The sequence below is a fragment of the Solenopsis invicta genome, chromosome 7 (genome assembly GCF_016802725.1).
Source record: "Solenopsis invicta isolate M01_SB chromosome 7, UNIL_Sinv_3.0, whole genome shotgun sequence".
Lineage (NCBI taxonomy): Eukaryota > Metazoa > Arthropoda > Insecta > Hymenoptera > Formicidae > Solenopsis > Solenopsis invicta.
This window is the reverse complement of record NC_052670.1, coordinates 18,660,797-18,675,636: the sequence shown is the minus strand read 5'-3', so window position 1 is coordinate 18,675,636 and position 14,840 is coordinate 18,660,797. Positions and strand designations below refer to the sequence as shown.

The following is a 14,840-nucleotide window of genomic DNA, read 5'->3' as shown; positions in this document are numbered from 1 at the left end:
TCACTTCGAGCCTTCGCAGATGCTTCTCGCCACCGCGCGCATTCTGGTGACGGATCGATTCGGAACTTTGCACGCAGTTCGAGCTCTCGTGGATCCGGGATCAGAGATTTCGTTGATCACGGAATTGCTAGCCTAACGTCTGCGACTGCCGCGGACACCGGCGTCCGTGGCAATTTACGGAGTGGGCGGGTTGAGGTCGGGTGTGTCGCGGGGACGAATCGCGATGAATCTGACCTCGCGCGTCGGGGACACGGTATTCGCCATCTCCGCCTTGGTGATGCCGAGACTCTCGATTTACAGTGGTTCCGTGGAGGCTGATTCTAGCGGATGGTCGCACATTCACGGCCTTGATCTCGCTGACCTTGACTTCAGCTTTACGGACCCAATCGAGCTGCTGCTCGGTGTCGACGTCTACGCCAAGATGGCACGGCCAGGTATGCGGCTGGGAGGTGATGAGGAACCGATCGCGCAGCAGACCGCTCTGAGATGGATCATCATGGGTCCGGTAAGCACTTATCAGGTGACCACTGCTTTAACTTCGTTGCAGTGCTCCGTTGTTGACGATTTGAATGTGTTAGTGCGCCGATTTTGGGAACTAGAGGAGCCGCTGCGAGCGGCACTCCCACTGTCTCCAGATGACGCGGCTTGCGAGGAGCATTACTCGCGGTCACACTCACGGGACGCTTCGGGACGCTACATCGTCCAACTCGCGACGCGTTCGGCTCTGCCGGACTTACGCGACACGTGATTTACTGCGCTGCGAGTGTTGCAGGCGAACGAGCACCGCTTCCAGAAGGAAGCTGCTCTTCGTGACGCGTACTCACAATTCATGGCTGAGTACCTCGAGCTTGGCCACATGACGCCGGCACCTTCTTTGCCGGCGGACTGTTTACGCGCATGTTACCTGCCTCATCACGGAGTGTGGAAGGGCAACAGCGAGGAGGCTAGGATCCCCGTTGTGTTCAACGGCTCTTCACGGACATCCTCTGGTGCCTCCTTAAACAGCGAACTTCTTGCAGGGCCGAATCTATTGCCAACGCTCTGCGACGTGATAATGCGCTGGCGTAAACACCGGTTTGTACTCGCTGCGGACATCAAAAAGATGTACCGGCAGATTTGGGTGCATCCGGAGGACCATGACCTTCAACGGATTTACTAGAGGATAGACAACCGAGTCCAGGAGTTCCACCTTAACACGGTCACTTACGGCCTGGCCAGTGCACCCTACTTGGCTGTTCGAACGTTGCGTCAGCTTGCTGAGTACGCTTGCCGTAAACGCTTTTGTCAAGCCGCTGAGGCTCTCCGGCGGGACACCTATGTGGACGATGTGCTGTCTGCGCCTTCCTCTCAGCTCGAGACCTGCGCGCTGCGCGAGCAGTTGACTCAGTTGTGCTTGGCGGGCGGAAGCTTGGCGGGCGGAAGCCGCTTACGCAAGTGGGTCGCCAACCATGAAGACCTGCTGCGCGACATCCCCGCTGAGCACCGGTTGTCGCTGCCGTCGACGGTCGCGTTGATGTCGGAAGAGCACTATGTCCTGGGGATATGTTGACTTTCCGCTGAGGACAGTTTTGCTCCAATTGTCAAGAGCATGACAGAGGAGCTGATCACTAAGCGCACGGTGTTGAGGCAAACCGCGCGTCTCTTCGACCCGCTAGGCTGGCTCGCCCCGGTCGTAATAAATGCCAAACTTCTTATTCAGGCGGCGTGGCTGCGGCGACTTGACTGGGATGCCCCTCTTGCTGCGGAGGACGTGGAGTAATGGCGACGTTTGCGGATGGAGCTGTCCGTCCTGGAGGAGGTCCGCATCCCGCGCTGGTCACGTGTAGATTTTCCGGGCGCGCTTATTGAGATGCACGGTTTTGCCGATGCGTCGGAACGCGCTTACGGAGCAGTTCTATACCTCCGCACAATCGCGGACGGCAGGGCATGGCTGACGCTGCTGATCGCCAAGACGCGAGTCGCACCGCTCAAGCAGGTTTCCTTTCCGCGCCTGGAGCTTTGCGCAGCTGCTCTATTGACGCGGCTCGCGACTCACACCGCTTCCGTCCTGACCTTGGATGGAGCAGCAGTTCACCTGTGGACAGACTCCACAGTCGTTCTGGGATGGCTTCAGGGACATCCTACGCGGTGGACAACCTTCGTGGCGAACAGGGTCGGCGAGGTTCAGGGGGCACTGCCGAACGCGCACTGGCATCACGTACTAGGGCGGATCAATCCGGCCGATTGCGCGTCGCGAGGAATATCTCCCTTGGAGCTGTGAGCGCACGAGCTGTGGTGGCGTGGACCTCAGTACCTGTGGGCGAGCTCTGCGGCTTGGCGGGGACAACGATGGCCTTGAGTCGGGGGCTGCCTGAGCAGCGAGCTGCTCGAGTCCTCATCGCTTGCGAGGAGCAAGAACCTGAAGAGCTGACTTGCTTCTCCTCGTTGCGTCGCTTGTTTTGAGTGACCGCCTGGATGCGCTGCTGGCTGACACGGGCAACGTCGCGTGCCGACTTGACGCGGGGGCCGGTGCTCTTGGCTGCTGAGCTGGCTGACGCTTGGGACATGTGGATCCGATGCACGCAGAGGATTGCATTCCGGGACGAAATTAAGATTCTATTGAGAGGGCGTATCGAACACTCTCGGGGTGCACTTTGGTTGCTGAGTCCGTTTCTCGACGATAGGGGACTGCTGCGCGTGGGTAGTCGGCTGAAGCACGCGCTGTTGAATGCGGATCAGCGTCATCCCATAATACTCCCGTAAGGTTCGCATTTCACCTATCTGTTGGTCGCGGACGAGCACGGCCGTGTTCTTCATGGAGGCACCCAATTAACGCTCGCTTTGTTACGTCGGAGGTACTGGGTACTGCGAGGTTGGCAAATCCCCACTGGTGAAGCACTATATTCATTGTTGTCTTCCATGCTTGCGATGGCGGGCGGCAAATCCCCAAACACGGATGGGCAACCTCCCACGAGCCCGGGTCGTTCCGAGTCGACCGTTCACTCACACGGGCTTGGACTACGCTAGACCGATCCTCTTGCGCACCACGAGAAGTCGAGGTCACAGAGCCTACAAGGCATTCGTGGCGGTCTTTGTTTGTTTCAGTTTGCGAACCGTCCACCTCGAAGTTGTTAGCGATTACACAGCTGACGCTTTTTTTGCAGCGTTTTGACGCTTCGTGTCCCGCAGAGGACTGTGCTTGCATCTGTATAGTGACTGCGGGACTAACTTTGTGGGCGCGGATCGACAGCTGCGCGGTCTTTTGGAAGTGGCGAGCGAGAGTAGTCGGAGTATCGTAGGCAAGCTAGAGGAGGGTGAGGAGTGGCACTTTAACCCTCCCGTTGCCCCTTACTTTGGGGGCCTCTGGGAAGCTGCGGTCAAGGCCTTCAAACACCATCTGCGCCGAGTCATCGGCGAGTCAACACTGACCTATGAGGAGATGGCTACATTTTTGGCCGAAGTGGAGGCGTCTCAACTCTCGACTCTTGCAGGCGCTTTCGGACGACGCCGACGAGTTGGATGTGTTGACACCGGGCTATTTTCTCGTTGGCGCTCTGTTGAAGGCAATCCCCGAGCCGACACTGACGGGGATTTCCCTCAGTAGGCTGACACGCTGGAAGCTACTCCAGTAAATGAGGGATCACCTTTGGTAGCGATGGTCGCAGGAGTACCTCCAGGCGCTGACTCCTCGACCAAGGTGGTGGCGTGTGGAGGGTGGCCTGAAGGAAAGTCAGCTTTGCCTGCTGAAGTAGGAAACAACGCCACCGACGCGGTGGCCCTGGTGCGAGTCACGCGTCTCCACCCGGGTGATGATGGCGAGGTGCGGGTCGTGACCGTTCGGGGAGCTATACAGGAGATTCGACGGCCAGTTGTCAGGCTCGTTTCTCTTCCGACGGAGCGTACGCAGCACCAGGTCTAGCTGAGCTCACTCAGAGGTCGTATTCGGAGGAGGCTCGCTGTATTGTGCGCTGCTGTTTTGAGCCTTTCCTTTGTTCGCACCGTGCCAGTTGAGCGAGTTGTGCAGCTCGTTGTATGTAATAATTGTAGTACATAGTTCTATATTAGTGTTGGTTATAATAAGTTCATTAGGTTATGGGTAGGTCTAGGCTCGGGAGGAGCAGCCGCGAGGCTACGCGTTAAACCACGAGGATTACGCAAAGACCCACCGAAAGACGACGAGGGCAGGAGGGCACCGACAGTAAAAGCGGAAAGATGATCGTTTCCCCGCAGTCTGATAGGTGAGGTGTCGAGGTATCTCTTAACGTAAACAAGCCCGTTGCGCACCCAAGCACGGTGTAGACGACCCGCGCCAACAGTACCCCTTGCAGCCGCAAAAATCTTACGAGTGGTGGAGGGGAGACGTTCGTTGATGTCGATAGTCCCAGGCAGAAGACCGGAAACCGACGAGTTGTCGAGCTTCCCGTGAGATCGCTATCCCACAAGAATCCAGTCGCAAAGTTTGCGCGAGGACAATCTAACCACGAGCGGATGGGGGCGGCCCCCGTGGCAGAGATGCGAAAACAACCCATGATATGATCGAGGCCAACCTCAACGCCCAGAGCAAGTACGATATTGCTGAAGATAGTTTTCAGATTTTCGGAAGGGGTATGAATCACCCCGAATAAAATGAGTTCAGAGCTCCTATTGACCTGCTTAAGGGCGTCGAGGCGGGACTCAAGCTTTCTCATGTCAGCATTGGCAGTGACAGACACAGGACCCATCTTAAGCGCAGCAACGCATGGTTTGCTTGCTACTGCCGAAGCTTGGTAAGTGAAGATGTGAGCGTTTCTGAGGCAGACATCTTAGTTTTGAGGGCAGCTAATTGGGGACCGATCGAAGAAAGTTCCTGTAGCTGAGACTTGATAGTTGGTAGATCCCGCAGCTGGGTCTTGATGACGGTCATTTTTGCAAGGAGCGAAGCCACCATAGCACCGAGGGGGTTCGCCTCCGGTGTGTTCCGGGTAGCGACATCCTCAGAGGGGCCGAGCAACCCAAAAGCAGGGCAGGACGGTGGAATGTCTCAAGAGACTGTTCCTTACAGGCAGGACAGGAAAAAGCCGCCGGCGTACAACATGCCGACCCAGCAAGCTTAGCCACGCATTTCTTATGATAAAATTGCCTTTTGGTGCGCTCGCATTGAAACGCATTTGTTGCAAAAATGAACTTCTTATAGATACCGCAAGCGTGCGTCATGATTGGACGATCGGCTCAGAGCAGCCAATCAGAGAGAGAACAGCCGTTGATGCGTGTTGGAACGCCGAGTTGCAGAGAGGTCCCAGCCGCCGTAGTTTCGGAGCGCCGACTCAAAAAGAGGTCCTTGCCGTTGTAGTTTTGGAACGCCAAGCGAACGAACAGACCCGCAGCGCAAGCGCAGAGCGACAAAAGGCCGGCCCAGAAAAAAGGTTAAAATGCCGAAAGCAACATGTTAAACCGCAAAAGGGAAGCAGAGACGACCTGGATGCACTCACCACAAAAGCAGGAGTTAAGCAAAGGAGGCCCTGAACAAGTAAGCTGCAACAGTAACCTCCGCAGAACAAAATGCGGCAGAAAAGATTCGAAAAAATAGCGGAACAAAAGCAAAGCGCTACCACTGTATACTCACAGAGAGAGAGGGGGGGAGGGGGAGAGATTTTGATTGATGGTTGATTGATTTTTATTTTAGTTTTTACAGCTATTTCTTGTACACAATTATTATACACACATTAACTATATATTAACATTAACTGATATATATTTCTTTAACAATCTCTTAAACGCTACTAATTCTCTACATTGCGTAATCACAGTGGGAAACAAATTATACATTTTTATACTTTCATAAAAAAAAGCTTTCTTGAGCACTTCTAGTTTTACGGAAAGTTAATATTAAGTTTCCTGTCTGCCTCGTTTGCCTATCGCCTTCTCCTCCCACTATCTGTATTTTAACGTTTAACGCCTTTGAAGCCATGCCATTTAACATTTTAAAGATAAATACATTAACGTTATAACATAACCGTTGCCTTATAGACATGAACTGTAATTTGTATTGATACATTTTTTCTAACAATCTTTCTTTATTTATTGTTTCAAACGCTCTCTTAAGATCCATGAAGATAACTCCTACCATTTTTCCTTTGCTCACTATTAATTTCCATTCGTCTATGACAGATTGAATTGCTGTTTTACACGAATAATATTTTTTAAATCCCGCCTGATGTTCTGTTATAATACCGTTGGTTACCAAGTATGTTTCAAGTTGTTCTTTTACTACTAATTCTAGCACTTTTTCATATATTGGTAACATATTAATAGGCCTATATTTGTTCGGTTTTTAGCTTTATCTATCTTTGGGATTGATATTATAGTAGAGGTTTTCCAACCATCCGGACAATGACCTTCTCTTAAAAAATTATTTATTAAAATCGCAAATTTTTCTTTTATTACAGGAAAAACTACCTTCAATATATCACTAGTTATTTTGTACCTTTCTTTTTTGGTAATCCCACAACTATTTCTTCTAGTTGCTCTAGTGTAACAACCTCAAAACTTTCCATAATTCCTTTGTTCTTGGTAGTATAGTTTTCTTATTTATATTCATCCGAAAATTCAATTATATCACTGCCGAATCTATCTACCTTTATAGAGTTTACTATATTATTAATACTTTGTGTATAATATAAATTAAATTTATCGGCTATATTGCACTCTTTGGTATTGCCTAAGATCTCAAAATGTATATTTCTTATTTCTTTTATATCTACTGGCTTGTCCCTAATTACTTCTTTCAAGGTTTTCTACATAATTGTAGGATTTTCTTTATTAAGATTTATAATACTTTTGTAATATTTTTTCTTTTTTTCCTGATTAATTTTACTACTCCATTTCTTTCAATTTTATACTGTGACCAATTTTGTTTGGTATTGTCATACAATGCTTTTCTATATGCCTTATCCCTGCTATCCGCAGCCTCTCTTATCTCATCTGAGAACCATTTTTTCCCCTCCCATACTTTTAGAATTCTAAATTTTTTCTTTGGTGCCATTACATCTAATGCATCTACTATACTTAACAAATTTTTTTCGCTCTCTCACTTACACCTATACATTCACATTGCCATCCCTGACTTTTCTGTAATTTGTTTTTTTACTAATATAACATATTTATCTTTATCGAACTCTTTGTAATTTCTAGCGCTAAATTCCCTGTATTTACTTTCAATTTTACTCACACTTTACTTTCAGCCACGCATGGTGTGTAATCTTAGGTTTATGAATTACTTGTACTATTTTATTATTATTAGAGAAAATTAAATCTATAATTGTCTGACTGTCTTTCGTAACTCTCGTCGGTTCATTCACATACTGTTTTACACCCAAGCTTAATATTGTCTCTTACAATTTCTTCGCATGAAACGAGTCCGTCATAAGATCTATATTAAAATCTTCTATTACCATGCATTCTCCTTTTATTATTAACTCCTCTACTATATCTTCAAAACATTCCATGAAATCCTTGTGCGCTTGGTGAGTGATATATTACCATTATCATTCCTTTATATAGTTTTTTTTTTATTTCTATTGCAGCACACCAGCAATTTGATTCTAACTTTTTTATTAATACTACTTCATATCTAATATCGTCTCTTATATACATAATTATTCCCCCTGCGTTCATATTTTTTCATTGCATCTAACTACTGTGTAACCTGGCACATTTACTTCACTGTCTCCTATGTCACTAATTAGCCTGGTTTCCGACATCGCTATCATCACAGGATTTATCCTCTTCATAACCTGATGTTGCAATTCGTCTATGTGCGCTATGTAAGCTCTGTACATTTGTATACATAATTATTTCTTCTTTCTTCGGTAGTTACTATTTTGTATCCTTCCAACTTGCTCTCCTCTTCTCTTCTTGCAACGCCCTCTTAAAAGTCGAACATTCTCGACTGATGGCTTCATGTTCGTCATTTATTTTTAGATTATTTGTTGTATTTTTGAACATACAATTCACACATTTGCTCTCCGTCGCTGTGTAAACACGCGAGCTATGATTTCCTGCGCATTTGCAGCATGTTTCTTCTCTCGTACAATTTTTCGCAATGTGGAAGTACTCCCAGCATTTAAAACATTTTTTGACACTGACGTGATTAAATACAGGACATTTCTTTTATTCTATATTTACTTTTGATTTCTTCAATATCAGCTCGTGCGTCTCTTTATCTACTTCATTATTATTGATTTTTTTTTATTTCCTCTTCTTTGATTGTTACTTTTTTCTTTAACTATTTTCTTTACAATTTGCACATTTACTGTATCTATTTTATTCTGCTTCTTAATCGTATTTATAAGTTCATTATTATCTAAGTTCATCTCTTCTAAATTTATGTTAACAATTTTTACTTTTTGTTTCGATTGAGACGACTCCAGCACTTTATAATTTTTTCCCAGCTTAGCTTGTATTGTCTCTTTCAATTTTTTTACTTTTTCTTCAGTTTTACAATTACCACTCCTTTGCTTCCTTTCTTTAATTTTGTTACTTCCATTGCCATTTTTTTTATATCTACCTTCTTTTTTATTACTTTTTTTGTGTCTTCACTCTCTTGTTGCAATTTTGGTATAACAATTAGAACGTTTTTTTTCTTCTTTTCTTTAACCGCTTCACTGTAGCTTTTCTGTTGTCCTTTCTTTGATCCATATGCTGTTCCTTGTATCATTTTCTTCTAGTTCTTGCTTGACATTTCCTAATTGTTCTTGAACTACTTCTTTAATCATTATTTTAATTTTATTTTTTTGCACTGCCTCATCTTTTATTTCTTTTACAGCTTTTATCATCCAATCTATTTTTAAATCAATATCTGACCTTTTACTTCCACTGCTCATTGTTGCGACCGCTCCTGTAGATCCTACAGATCCTGTCGATGATGTCTTATCTCTTCCTGTCGGTGTCAGTACTTTCTCGATATCAATCAAAAATTCTTCAATTGGGCTTTTACACGGCACGTACTCTTGGTTTCCATCAGGAATTTTATGCTTCATTACACACCTTGGATGGTAAAAATATTTCGCGCAAGTTTTACATTTAACAACTTTGCTCTTAATTGCCTTCCTACATGCCGAGCATCGGTATTCTGCATATTCCTCGTCCATGCTGATAATTACCGGCCGAAACCGTTAATATTAGCATAAGCGATCCGTCACCTGTGAACCACTTACACACGTCAGCACTTTTGTGTCCGCGTATGTCTACTGTCTTGTGAGACTTTAATATCCCGAACAATAATTTCACTGCTCACATTCACAGATCGCCATATCCCGGCTAGATAACTTTCACAGCTATCTCCGGTCTATGGCGGCGTAAGTCAAACAATTTATTTTACGTCTTTTCTCACTTTAAACCACTCAAAAGTTATTACATTTACGGAGCGACTCTCGACACGTCTTCTTCTCGCGCGCGCGCGCGCGCGAGAGCGAGAATGAGAGACAGAGAAACAGACAGACAAAGCATTTGTTACCTAAAGGAAGTCTTCTCAGAACACTAAGATTATGAATACATATGGATAGTACAAAAGATATTGACAAAATAAAAGAGGATAGGAAGATAACTGGCGCTGAGTACGAATTTGACAAAATAAAAATAAGGTAATATAAAAATAAAGTGATTCGATACAATAACAAAAATTAACGCAGAAAATTGAGCTGAATGATACTGGCGCAACGCAGAATAGAAAAGCGGGATTAAATTCTACGAAATATAATTAAATAAAATCACATAAAATAACATAACGAATCTATATAAGATAAAATAAAATAAATATTACAAATAAGCGCAGAGCAAAAATGACATAAATAGAGAGAGAGGGTGACTGAGAAATTATAGAAGGTTTGCGTTCCTCCAGAATCTACAGCGGCGCGGCACCTTTCAGGTGACCAAAGAGTTCTTGTTTGAATATTTGAACGGTTTTGGATTGGCTGATGTTGATTGGAAGGAAATTCCAGAAGGATGCGGCTGTATAGAAAAACGATCGTTGAAAAGTTGAGGAAGTGCGGCAGGAGGGTAGAACGAGGTGAGGCACGAGGAGAGGCACGAGAGGCGTCCCGAGGCCTATTAACGAAGCGGAAGTTGGAAGCGGGGTAGGGAGAAGAGCCAGAGGTAAGGGTGCTGAAGAGTAAGGTGCAGGAGAGATAGGCTCTTTAGTCATCCTAGGAAGGTCAGTCTAGCATGCGATAGAGATGTGAGACATGTTCGTCTCTCTGCAGATTATATATGAAGCGTATGCAAGAATTTATGAGACGCCTGAGCCTTAACCTCATCTCCTCGTTAAGATCAGTATAAGCTGCGGCACAGTAATCGAAGGTGAGAGAGAATGAGGGAAGATGAGGGAGGTCACCAGACAAATACGCAAAGCGCGGTAGAGATTGTTCGAAAATAGTTTAAGCCTCCAGAGGATATCGCTGACCCTTCTAGAGATTTGACGCACGTTCTCCGTCCAACTGAGAGTGGGAGTAAGGAAAACCCCAGTGGTTAGTTGCACCCTCTGCAAGTTCGACGGGACAGCCGTTTAGATGAAAGACAATGTCGTAGTTAGAGCGAATATTGTTGACAGAACGAGAACTGCCCATCAGCATTTAGTCTTATTGGCGTTGAGACTTAGTCGGTTTAAGCCAGACCATCTCTCTACGGCAGTGATGTCTTCCTGCAATTTTCCCACAGCGTCCTCAAGGTCACACGGGGAAAAATGCAGGTAAATTTGAAGATCGTCCGTGTAGAGTATGTGCCTGCAGTGACGCGGGTGAAATCTGAGATTGTTGATGAAGATGGCGAATAGTAGTGGTCCGAGGACTGAGCCCTGAGGAACGCCGCAGGGAATCGGCCGCCAACCCGAGAAGGACCCGTCTGGTCCGCGCACCCGCTGGCGACGAGAAGAGAGATAGGATTGAAACTAATCTAGAGCAGGTTGAGATATAGAATAGCGCGAGAGTTTGTCTAAAAGAAGATTGTGATGCACGGAATCAAAAGCTTTCGAGAAATCAAAAAGAAAAATGAGTAGAGTGACTTGCCGCGCGTCCATGGCTTTTTGGTTGTTGTCAGTTAAACGGACCATTGCTGTCTGCGTGCTGTTACCCGCCCTGAAGCCGATTTGCATGGGATCGAGGAAAGGTTGGAAATGAGGAGAGAGTTGATCATTGACAATCCACTCAAGGACTTTGGATAGGAAGGATAATAGGGATATAGGACGAAAATCAGCAGGAGAGGAGGGGGATTTAGATTTGGGGAGAAGGATGATGTGGGGTAGCTTCCTGGAAGGAAAGATAGAGAATGATTAAGGAGTTCAAGGAGAAAAGGGAAGGTAACTGAGAGACTGGCCAGCAAAGTACGACAACTAAGACCATTTGGTCTCACGGAGTCGGAAGAGCTGCGAGCTAAGAATCTCCTTAGGACAAGAGAGGTAATGCTAACAAATGAGAAGATTGGGGGATCCAACGCAGGCGAAAGTTGGGAAAATGTACCAGAGGAGGAAGAGAGGAGGCCGAGAAAGAAAGAAGAAGATGAGATGTTATGAAAAAATGGTTTAAGTTGTCGAGAGTGAGGTCGGGTGGAAGCGAGGGAAGCTTTGATTTGGATTTTACAAGACTGAGTGTGCGAAGCTCTGTCCAGAGGCACGTGGAATTAAAAGCGCTGCTAAGTCTGTGATGGAGGTAGTTATGTTTAGCCATATCAATGAGAAGTTTAACTTCGCTGCAAAGATGACGAAAGTTGAGGAGTCTCGTGGGGGAAGGAGAGTGTTGGAAAGCTCTTCTTGCCGCGTTGCATCCTGGCCCTGATCGTATGATCAAGCCAAGGAGCAGGCGGCCTGCTCTTTGCCTTGAAGGAGCGAAGTGGGGCGTGAAGATCCAAGGTGGAGAGTAGGCTTTTATTAAGAAGGTTGAGCTTTGCGTTGACGGTCAGGCGACGGAAGTCCGACCAGTCGAGAGCGGACAGTGATTGCTGGAAAGATTAAAGGTCGAAATGCGAGAAGTCACGAGTAGTAAGACATTGAGGTGGCCGGCAATATACGTTGAAGTCCAGCGTAACTTCAATTAGATTGTGCATTGAGGAAGGAGAGTGGGCACTGGTAGTAGGAGAGTCCTATTGCTGACAAGGCAGTGATCAATGCGAGTGTAGAAGTGGGAGGTATAATGGGTATCTTTGAAAGGAACGAGGTAGAGGCTATTTGAGGTACAGAGGTCGAGAAGCGATTTGCTGTCATGAGTTGAGCGGTTCAAGTTAATGTTGAAATCTTCAATCAAGACAGCAGCTGAAAATATAGCGAAGAGTCTCGAAGTCGGCCCGGAGACCCGCCAGATAGCCGACTTTAAGAGGACGATATATCACTTCCAATAGGAGCGGACGGCAACCGGGGACAGATATCCGAAGTAAAAGATACTCCGGCTGAGCCTTGTACTGACAGGGGGACGAGGCGAGGACAATCGCGCCCAAGCCGGCACGCATGTAGAGTCCCCCCTCTCTCTCTTCCCGCGCGATTGAGTCTTAATAGGTAATACCCCCGAAGATTGACTAAAGCATTGGGGATATGTGGCTTAAGCCACGTTTCTGACAGCGCGATGATATCATAGAACTTTCTGTAAAAATGATAAGAAAATTCGTTCAAGTGGGGGAGAAGGGACTGACTTGACGTGGCACACTCGCAAACCCGCGTGTTTGGCGGACGCCCGAATGGGGCGTCACTTGCTACGCGACGAGATCACCCTCGGATTTTTAGGAATGGCGCCGAGGTCAGTTTGCGACGCGCGCCGCGGAAGGAGCACGGTCCTTCTAGGTATACTTGACGCAGTTTCTGAGTCTCAGAGAAGGGAGACCAGCGCGACAGCCGCTCCGGAGGAGCGAGAATCACCCTGAGCCACCCCCGAGGAAGCCGACGGAACTGGGGCGGGGAGCGGGGGGTCGGAGATAAGCGAGTGCAGGTGATCCCACCTGCGAAGGCGAACGGGCAAGACATCCGTTACGCGCCTGACTAAGACAGACCCATCGCGCACACAGGCCTGTTGCAATTGACCGTTTCCTACTGCCCTCCTGGCCTCAGCAAGCGTCGCGCGCGCTGCCGCCGCGCCGTCAGCTTCTCGTTTACCTTGACTGTGCCAGAAGACAAGCCCGGTATCTCCGTTCAGTGCGCCTCTAGATTGCTTTCCAACCAGCCACTTGTTCCGAGCCTCGCTAGAAGAAAGCTTGATCACAATAGGGCGAGGCCGATTGCCGTTGGCACGAATGCGGAAACACCTCTCGATGTCGTCCGAAGCGGTTAAAACGCCAATAGTAAGGCTATAGTTGGTCACTATTTCCCTTAATTTTTTGGAGGGAGATTTTCTCGCGCCGAAAATTATAAGCTCAGAACCGAGTCTCGCTTGCTCGAGGACCTCAAGTTGCTCTTCTAGTCAACTGAAGCCTCTCAGCTCAGCTTGGAAGCCAGCGCGACCCTCGAGAGCGCTCACCCGCTCGTCCAGCATAGCGTGTTGGTTTCTAAGTTTGCCTACAGAATTTGTAAGCGACGTGGTGGTGGTGGTGAAGAATTTCTGTTTGAGCGTGGCAAGCTGTGACTTAATGAGAGATCCCGCAGCTGCACCTTAATGTCTGAGAGGTCCCGAAGCTGTGTTTCTATGGCAGATAGCTTGGTAAGGAGAGTTACGCCGATGTCGCCAGATCTGGCAAAATCTGAACAAGAAGTACCAGCGCAAACGGCAGCGGCACCGCTAGCCGCCGCAGAAGAGGCGGCATGGGCGATAGGTGTCCGCTTAGTGTTGCTCTGTATCTTGGAGGGTCATGTAACCAAGCCTGCACCAACCAATGAGCCCGTCAGGGCCGCAGAGTCAGCTAGAGCGGCATAGCATTCTTCGTGGTAAAGATGCTTGGCGGAACAATTACATTGAAGCAAGTGCGCGGCCGAAATAAATTTTTTGCAGCCACTGCAGGCAAGCATCAGCATCGTGGAAACAGATCTGAAAGGTAGTCAATCAGCGCTCGCCGAGCTGTCTTCGATCGTGAGTTTAAAGAACACAGTATCGCTCTGTAGTTTACGTGCTCAGGGCAAGTTTGCGTCTGAGTGCGCAGGTGTAATACCTGATCGCGATGTCAGCCTTTCGAGAGTTAGACGAGATATGCAACAAGAACTGCAGAGAGCTCAGCAATAATCTAGTCTAGGTACTTACAGATGTGGAGATCACGTCAAGTTCGATTGTCCTCAATACTAGTTTGAAAAATAAGGGCCCTAAAGGGCAGCAAGCAGCAGAAAAATGTATCGGAATACAGAGCACACAGAGACACGTCCACATGCTACTTACGCAGGAGGAGAGAGAGAGAGAGAGAGAGAGAGAGAGAGAGAGAGAGAGAGAGAGAGAGAGGGCGAAGGAGAGAAAGAGAGAGAAGGAGAAAGGGAGTGTGTGTTTATGTGTGTGTTTGTGTGTCTGTATGTATGTCTGTGTGCGCGCGTATGTGTATGTGTTTTATAGTTTTATGCAATACAATGATTTTCATTGTCAGAGAGTTGATTGCAAGAGTGCTTCGCGTAAGCGCCCGCGTCGGACGGTGATTTGCGCCGCTTCTGTTTACCGTGTCTACAAGGCCCGTGATTGGCTAACTTTATCTTTTTATAATTCAAAAAGTAAGCATCGGTCAAAATTTTTATATAGAAAAAATTGTCTTAGAATTTACCCAACAACACGTCTTTACAGGGACACATGGGCTGTTCTAAATCATCTTGTATATATTATTAATTTCTTATTCTTAATGATTTAAATTTTAATAATTTAAATAAAACAAGACGAGCTAAGGAGTTGTGCTGGGTGTTGTGCGCCAAAAACAAACAAATGCTAAATAAATGTAAATTT

General features: G+C 47.0%; 1 protein-coding gene across 10 annotated transcripts in view; it reads left to right on the top strand.

Annotated features, from left to right (window-relative positions):
* The window catches only part of LOC105198614 (metalloendopeptidase OMA1, mitochondrial), a 199,584-nt gene that overhangs the window by 117,697 nt on the left and 67,047 nt on the right, over positions 1 to 14,840 (top strand). The window lies entirely within an intron of this gene.